Below are 9,267 nucleotides of genomic sequence, written 5' to 3'. Positions count from 1 at the left end.
TAGATAGGAGCACAGCTCAACTTTATGTGCTTCTGATATTTCAGTTTTTTCTTGCATGCTCAGCTTCTTTCTGCTCCTGTGGCCTTTGCCTTGCAGGTTGTTTTCCTGAATTTAAGCTTTTACTGGGTGAATGTTGTGTAGGGGGGAATTTCTTTGTTCGCCCAGTAGCCAGTTGGATGGGCAACTGGAGACTCAGCATTTATCTGTGTGGGTTTTCAGCCTTGCTTGCCATCTTTGTGCAGTGGTTGTAAGGTTAGGATCAAAGTTTTAAATTGATCCTTTTATTCCTGTAGCTACTCTGCTGAGTCCACCAGAGTCTGCAGGTGACGATCCGAGGGCAGCTCAGATAACAGTGCAGCAGAGCAAGCTTTCTGTGCACTCCGATCCCTTTCCACAGTCATTGGAAGTGATGGAAGCGGAAAAGTCAGAGACTGTCCCAAGCCCGACACATCCTCCCGTTGTCATCAATTCTGCACATGGTGACAAATGTGATGGTGAGTGTGGTTGATTTCCTGGTTCTCTAGTAGTTAATCTATTCACATAGGCTGCTTCTATGGGTTTACCAGGTAAGTGTAGCTGTTTAAATAAAGAACCCATCTGTAGTCACTTACATTTGTACTTAAGAATATTAACTGTGGGCTGAAGTGTCATTGTATGAGCTACATAAATATGGGAAATCTGATTGAATTCCTACCGTGTAACTGAAGAGACTGATTTTTTCTTTCCTTGTACAGACCAGCTTTCTAAGGAGGGAGAAGGAATAAAAACACCTGTCCAGCAACCAGCTAAAGAAAACCATCATGGATCGCGGATCATTTCCATCAGGAAATCTAATGCTGATACCAAACAAGGTATTCCAGGATTAATCAGAAGCACTTGCCAATTAACTCCAAAGCAATTTATTGTACAAACACAACAGAACATAGGGTTGCTGAATGGAATCAGCTATTTCCATGATCTTGTTCCTACCTTGTAACTTCATGTGCCTTTCAGATTAGGAAGGTAAACTCCTTTGTTTACAGCATTAGAGCACGACAAGGCCACAGCATGGAGTTTAAGTGCCTGTATGTGCATCTTTCCAACCAGTGGTGAAAGCCACATTTGCTGATAGAGGAATCTAATGTCGTGTGGATGGGATAAAGTAAGGGATAAAGCCTACTTTTAATATCCAGAAGGATGAAAGGAGGGCAGCAGACAGACATCAGGTCCATGGTGCTCTTAGCTGTGGGGAGAGCCGACAGGGTTTGTTCTGCATGCTTCTGAGCAGGAGGCAGTTTGCAGAGCTGTGGTCCTCAGCGTGTGCCTCTGTCCTTCTGTCTCATTCACTGCTCTGTGTTCCCAGATGACAGTCTGAATTTTGGAATAAAAACACTTGAAGAAATCAGACTGAAGAAACAAAAGGATAAAACCAAACAACAAAGTGGTGAGTTCATATGCCGTACTTTGTTATCCTTCTGATAATACTCAGATAGCTGGCACTGTGTTGGGGAATAGAGCCGTGCAGTGGTTGTTGCACATTGGACAGTAGTGAGTAACAAATGCGCTTTGGTCTTTGTGACGGTTCTGTCAGGTTCGTTTTTGTTGTTGGCAGTGGCTTTTCTTTTTCCTGTTGTAAACACTGTCTGTTTGTTCACTTGGATCAGAAGGGCCTTCAGGAGCTCCTGCTCATCAGCTCCAATCTCAAAATGTTCCTGTGCCGAAGAAGGAGAATGTGCGGACACTGGTCAGAACTGTGACACTGTCTGCAAAGCAGGGTAATGATGAGTACCTTTGTTTCCATTTGGTGGCTCCTAAGTGGAATGGATAAATTACAATTGGGACTTACCCTGAGTGCATTACAGTTGCAATATTATTTTCTGTCAGGGCTGTCAAAGTGGTGTCTTTGTTTTGGGTGGGAAATGAGCTCACAGGTCAGTAATTCTGTTGGTTTCTGTCAAATAAGCACTTTGTTTTTCTTTGTTTTAGGGGAGGTGCCTGTGATTCAACTGAATATTGCTGATAAACCTGGAAAACAGGAATCCTCTGTAGGTAAGGGCTGCTTGTGAGCTGCTGTTTGGCTGCCTCCACGTAAATGGGAGGGCACTGCTGAAGCAGGAGGGAGGAAAGTGTGTCGTGGGTCTGTGATGACTCCAAGTGGCACACAAGTGTAGCAGCTGAAAGGTGAATTTGAGAACATACACTTGGAGAAACCAAAGTTTGTGGTTGACTTGTAAAAATCTTTCTCCAAAGGAATTATCTTAGGAATGTTGTTGTTTTCTCTCTGTAGCTGATGTCAGTGGCCTTCCGCTGAAGCGCAGCCTCGCAGAAAGGCTGGGGAAGAAGATCAAGATTGACAGAGCACCAAGGAGAGGTAAATGGTCATTGGTGTTTGCTGCACAGATTCTCTAGGCTTTCTGCTTATTCTTTCTCAGGAGCGTTGTTGTTGGGAACACGTATATTCTGTAATATTATGACAAATCTGGAAACTTAAGCTCTCGTTGGACTCTCATTTAATCATTATGCTTCTCCTTTCTTGATGATGGCAGAGAAGGGTGCCAAGCCAGCAGGGGAGATCCATGTCAAGACTCTGGAAGAGATCCGTCTTGAAAGAGCGAATCAGCGAGGAGAAACCCCAGCTGCCCCCCAGGCAGAAGGGTGCTGTAAGGTGGAGGATCCCAGCTCCGGGGTGAGGCCTTCCCCTGCAGTTCACATTAAAACCTACTCGGAAGCCCTGGCTGAAAGGAAACACAAAGGACTGGAGGAAGAGAAGCAAAAAGTAGAAGAGCTTCTTACTGAGAAGAGAGCTGAGGGTAAATGCAAGAACGAGAGAATTATCCCTCCACCTGGGCCGGGTAACGTGAAACTGGAAGAGCCACGGCGTAAAATCAAGAGATTGGAAGAAATTCATATTAAAACTTTGGAAGAAATCAAGCAGGAGAAAGCTCTGCGGATGCAGCAGGTCGCAAAGCCAGCAGGTAACGAAGTGTTTCACTGTCTGCTCTGCTGAAGTGCTTCCCCTGTCAAGCAAATGGAGTTTGCTTAGAATTGCCTGGGCTGTTTCTTACAACATGCAAAGGCAACAAGTGCCAGGATGTCCATCCATGTGTTTTTCCATTGAATCCGTGGCGTCTGTCTGCTTTATTCTGGAAAATTCATTCGCTGTGAGGTTTTGTAATTCAGTTTCTCTTGTACATTTTTTTTTCTGCCATGTTTTTGGTGTAGCATGTCCTGTGTGTTGATGCCAAGGTTGCCTTCATCTTTGGCGTGTGTTGCTTAGTTTGATATGTAAATGTATTTGAAAAGCAGGGATTGACTCCTCAACATGGGGGCCAACCTCTGTCAGAAAGGTCAGGGGGGTGAATTATTCATTGGGGAGGTGAGAGAGGCTTTGTGAAGAGACAGCATGTGAAGGAGGGAAGAGCTTGGATACTGTATGGACTGCGAGATGTCGCCTCTCTCGTGTTCTTTGTTATTGAATGTGAGGAAATAAGCACATGGAGGAAACACTGGCACTCAGGTTTCTTTCTATGCTTGCTGTTGACCAAGTGATTTTCTTTTTCCTTGTTTTAAAGCACCTGGAAGAGAAGAGAAAAAGACTGTGGGATGGAGCAGGGCTGCTCCCAAAGCTGTCTCTTCATCCGCAGAGGTGAGTCCCTTCTGAAGATGGACACAGTGACACAATTTCTTCACATGTTCTCATGTCTCACTGCTCACCATGTGCCACCATCATGAGTGCATTCCTACCTTCCTGCCTTTGGTGAAGAGCTGCAGCCACGTTTCACAATCCTGATACTTTCAATGGCTTTCCCAGACAGCTTTGCACTCCTCAAACTCAGAATTGATCTGATTGTATCTGGCAGTGAGGCAGTAACCCTGCTGGCACCAGGTACAACATGTGAGGTTAACGTGGGGGGCACTGGATACAAAAAGGCCACAATGGCTTCGTGTTCAATGAAATCAGACTGTGGGTGGATGTTGTGTAGGGGAACAGGAATGACTTTCTGTTGCTCAGATAGAATGTGGTAGGTAACAACTCCAGTACTGCGCTGATTTAAACGAGCTTGCTTTGTTAATTGCACACGTTTGAAACAGTGTTTTCACAGCAAAGCATGGATCTTGTTATAGGGAGGCATTTATTAAAGGGTCAGTGACCCAAGTGACAGGAATGTACTGTTCCAGGTGCAGCCGTTTTTGCAATATCTCCAATCTGATTTCCTTCATACACTTCCCCTGGTGTTTGTTCTTATTTTGCACTTACTTTATTTCTTTTTAGCCCTGGGATCAGAGTACACCAAATTCTAGAGCTCAAGCAAAGAGCCTTGAGGGGGCAATAAAGGAGAAGCTGCAGCTGAGACAACCAAAGAAGCTGAAGAAGGAAGTGGCTGCTGTGCCGGCTGCAGCTAAAGAAACAGTCAAAGGTAAAAGTGCAGAGCTTAGCAGTCCTGAATCCACCCTTCATGTTCAGCTTATCAGCTTGCAAAGGCCTAAGTGAAATCTCAGCACGGTGGGCAACAGCATTGCCAGGGAAACCATCAGCCCAACCTCAGGAGCAGAGAACTATGAATGAGTGTAGAGTGTGAGGTGGTCCTCGGAAGTAAAGGGACCTGAGTGCTCATGGTGGGTGCATGCCTTTGCTTAGTGCTAGAAAGGGAAATGCTTATTTTCTTAGTTCACTTGTGTTCCTTCCAGCCAGACTTCAGCTTGAGAACGAGGGACAGACAGTGGCACTGAGCTGCAGACTTACCTGTGTGATAAACCCCTGGATGTATTTTGTGGGTCTGTTGTGGCTTGCACAGCGTCTGGTTGCACACTCTTGTCTGTAGCTCCTGCTTTTTCCTTTCTCTAGAGGGACCATGTATTGCTTTCTCCTGCTGTATGGCTGTTTCCCTTGTCTGGGTTATAATATGGTGTAGCTGTGCAGTTTCTTTGTTCCTTTGGTGGGACTGTTGGTATGCAGCACTTACTGTGGAAGATATTGCTGAGATTTGTGGAAAGAGCAATGTAATTTTGCTGGCCAGATGTATTTAACTGTGGAGAAGAGCTGTGGGAATGACAGGACAACCTGGACTCCTCTCAAGGCACAATTGTACCAGCTCTCTCTTCTTCCTGTAGCCAAGGGCAACGTTTGTGTGAAGCCTTGGGATGGCAAAGCCAGCAGCCCCACGAAGCGAGCAAGGAAGAGGAAGACTGCTGAGATCTCTCCCTCTGCTGTGGCAGCTGTGAATCGTCAGAGAAGCACTGAAGAAGAGGAGCCTCCAGCTAAAAAAGCTAAAATAGCAGCTTTGGTAAGGAGAGGAGGAAGCATGAGTGCTGCCCTGGTCAGGCTTACTGATAAGGTCCTTCAGGAGCCCCTTGGCCCCCGTGTTGGGTTAAGGCTCAGCAGTGCTGAAGGAGAAGCGCTGCAGAGGAAGGATCTCCTGAGCAATCATTGACTTTGTCTTCCTTCTTTCCAGACTGCTGCTCCAGCCCTGCCAGAGGTCAGCCTGCTCACCAAGGCTGTAGAAGAAAATGACTTTGAAAAGTTCATCTCAGAAATCTTAGCAGGGGAACTGGAAGCCAAGTGCAACGTGTGTGAGAAGCCTTGGGATGGCAAAGCCAGCAGCCCCATAAAAAGAGCAAGGAAGCGGAAGGCTGCTGAGATCTCTCCTTCTGCTGTGGCAGCTGTGAATCCTCAGAGAAGCACTGAAGAAGAGGAGCCTCCAGCTAAAAAAGCTAAAATAGCAGCTTTGGTAAGGAGGGGAGGAAGTGTCAGTGCTGTCCTGGTCAGGCTTACTGTTAACGTCCTTCAGGAGCCCCTTGGCCCCATGTTGGGTTAAGGCTCAGCAGTGCTCAAGGAGAAGCGCTGTAGAGGAAGGATCTCCTGAGCAATCACTGACTTTGTCTTCCTTCTTCCCAGACTGCTGCTCCAGCCCTGCTGGAGGTCAGCCTGCTCACCAAGGCTGTAGAAGAAGATGACCTCGAAAAGTTCATCTCGGAATTCTTAGAGGAAATGGAAGGACAATATGACTTGGAGCTGGAGAAGGACGTGGATGAACTCCATCTTGAACTTTCTGAGATGATTGATAGTATATCTGAGTAGTCTTGTAGTATATATATATATATAAATAAATATTTTAAAAGGCTTCACAATGAGTCTTAAAGCACAGCTGAACTGGTAAAAGATTGGCAGACTGCATTCCATTGTCCAGAGTTTTCCTGCTGGTCAGAGTTGAGGTCCTGTGCATCCATTCCCTGCTCCTGGTTGGCTCCTTTCAGCAGCAAGAGGACAAAGCAGTTCTGTGACAGCCCAGAAGGACGTCCATATGTGTGCTGTAGTGCCTGGCAATTGATCTCCTGATCCAGTGATGCTCAGAAGGCTTCAACCTCAAGCTCCTTCCTTCCTCCTCCCTTGGCCATGCTCAGCGTTGGGTGCAGCTGGAAGCTTCTTTGGGGCTCCCATTTCTTGGGTAGTCCCTATGTCTAGCTTGGAGTTCTGCCAGCTCTTGAGTTTTGTTGGTGTATGCTTTTGTTTTTGACTTGAATCCTTTAAGGCAACTTAATGACAATGTGGGGGTGGGAGGGAGCAGAATTATTCTGTTGTTTTGGACCAAATGTGCCTCCAAGAATGGGGGGTGCTCCCTGCCTTCCAGTTATCAGCAGTGATGCAGCAGCAGTGTGAGAAGCGGGAGCTGCACGCCACAGCTGCGTTATTCCCCCCTTTCCCTTTTTCTGGACTTAATAAGCCTCCCTGTTTATTAAGTGGATAATGCAGAGATGTCTGGCTGATGAAGCTTCTCACTGTGTCAGTCGGTCAGCATTAGAGAAAGCCAGCATGGAGCTCTGTGAGCTTGTGCAGGGGATGAAGAGCCGCAGAAGCTGCTACCCGCCCTTGGTGCTCTTAGAAAGTTAACTGAATCGGCCAAGGAGGAGCGGGAGTTATGCCTAACCTGTTTCCTGCAGGGGTGAACCCCAGAGGTTTGAGACGAAATGAGGTTTGGCAGCTGGATGTCACAGACTTCCCAGAGTTTGGGTGTTTCCGTCACTTGCATGTCACAACTGACACATGCAGTGGTTTTCTCTGGGCTGTGGCACAATCTGGACAGACCGCCATGCATTACATAAAAGCGTTGTGCATGGCCATCGCTGTCATGGGTACACCTCATGAGTTAAAGACTGACAATGACCCAGCATATAGAAGTGCATGTTTTGGACACTAGTGCACAGTTTGGGGCATTAAGCATATCTTCAGCATTCCTGGCAGCAGCACCGGCCAGGTTATTGTGGAGTGTGCACATCAGACCTTGAAGGGGCGTCTTCGTGCACTTAAAGAGGGGGGAGGGCTGGAGGGGCCTGAGCTGTGCCCACACGCTCTCCTCCTGCGTGAGAGAATCGGATGGGAGACCATCAGCTGACCGAATGGACACCAATAGGTCAGGTCCTGATCAGACCCGACGGAGGGCCATGGATCCCAGAATCTACTCCTCGTCATGGGCAGGGGATACGCCTGTGTCGGGACCCCAAGTGGGCCCTGCTGGCTGCCGGCACGTTGGGATAAGCCGGCACCAAATGACGAGCCATCCTGTGCACCGTGAGGATCCGAACATCTCAGCACCGGTTTTGGTCAACAACTCCTTGGTTAATGTCTCCAGTGCAGCCAGTGATTTGACGTCAGCACTGGGCAGCGGCTGCTGGTAACGGCACATGAGACTGCGTTGCTCCAAATGTGCCTGAAGGTCCGAACTGGGAATCCAGCCTTCATGCCGGACTGATAGTTCGTGAGCGGGGGAGACCTTGTTCCTGGATAATCCCCCAGTGGAGGACATTCAGAAGGATTCTGCACAGCCAATATGTTTTTGTCTTGTTATTTGGTTATGGAGTGTGACATTATAATGCACACTGGACAGAACTGGATTGCCACGAAGATTCTGTACAATAGTGTTACATTGAACTTGGAAAAGTTGTAACTCCATTGTGTACTGTGCTGTTATCTTGAACTTGAATGCACTGTTCTCTACAAGTTGACTAAGTGTTGCCATACAGCATTTCACAATTTTTAGGCAGATTGCTGTTGTGTGCTTTCAGGTTTGTAGTCACTGCAGCTGCATCTCTTTGGTATGTTATTATGACAGTTTAATTGTTTTTCGCATATGTTTAATGATTGATTCATTTGCGGAATAGCCTTAAATGTGCAAATCACCTTTGGGGTAACGGGGAGTACGCAGGGGAACCTTTACAGGGGCTGCAGATAATAAAGAGGGGGGAGATGTTGGGTATTGGGCAGGTGGTGCCTGCGTGCACCAGCAGTGGAGTCATGGAGGTCACGGGTATCTGATAGGGGCGGTCACCTGTACCACTATATAGGGTTTGTGGCGCGGCATTAAACTGGTACTTTCAGCGTTACACACTGTGTGTTCTGGTTAGCATTTGGGCTGCTGTGCTAACAGATGTGTCTGGGGTTATCTTGTTTTAAAATGGAAGGGCTCGTAAGGAGCAGAGGGATGTGAGGTATTTCTTGTCCGCTTCATGCTCCCGATTCCAGAACCCTTCCAATTGTGAGGAAACAGAAGTGCTGAGCTGTGTGCGTGTTCCACGGTGCAGAGTCCAGTGACAGTTGGTGCCCGGCGTCTGTGCTGAGCAGCATTGAGGTCTTTAGGAACGTAGGAATCTGCCAATCCGTTGTGAAGGTACTAAAGGTAAAAAGGCAGCATTTCTATCAGTATTGGAGGAGGGAAGGGAACTTTGTCCTTAAGTGCTGTTTTTGTTCCCTTTGTCATGCAGTCAATGCAGCAACTAACTTGAGAACCCGACTTCTCCTCTCTTTAGTTTAGATTTGGGGAAATTCCCTGAAAAAAAAAAAAAAAATTTCCTCGAAAATTCACTAGTGTCTGTGTGAGTAAAAGGTTCCAACCTTTATTGACTATCGGAAATGCTTAGCTCAGAAATGTGCAGCACTTTAATGAAAGAGTTCTGAATCACTTGAATTTGATCTTCTGTCTGGCCTGGTTGCAGGTTTTACTGCATTTGGTACCTTAAAAAATACAACAACAAAACAAATCTAAAATATCAAAATATTTGATTTTTACATCAGAAAAGAAAAAAAAAAATGAACCAACCCAAACCCTTGTTGTGGCTGAGCAGAACGTGCTGCAGCTCCATGCAGTGCTGAGTTACAGTATACAGGCACATGTGTGTGGATTTGTGTATTGATACGCACTGGCATGCTTTTGCTGTACAGGTAATAAAGACGGAGGATGGTTTTTGTGGATTCTTCAAAGGTGAAGAATCCTTGAAGACCAGAAATTCCAACTT

This window comes from Coturnix japonica, chromosome 24, assembly GCF_054131305.1.
Source record: "Coturnix japonica strain WE chromosome 24, WE-NBRP24, whole genome shotgun sequence".
Taxonomy (NCBI): domain Eukaryota; kingdom Metazoa; phylum Chordata; class Aves; order Galliformes; family Phasianidae; genus Coturnix; species Coturnix japonica.
This window is presented reverse-complemented; position numbering follows the sequence as displayed.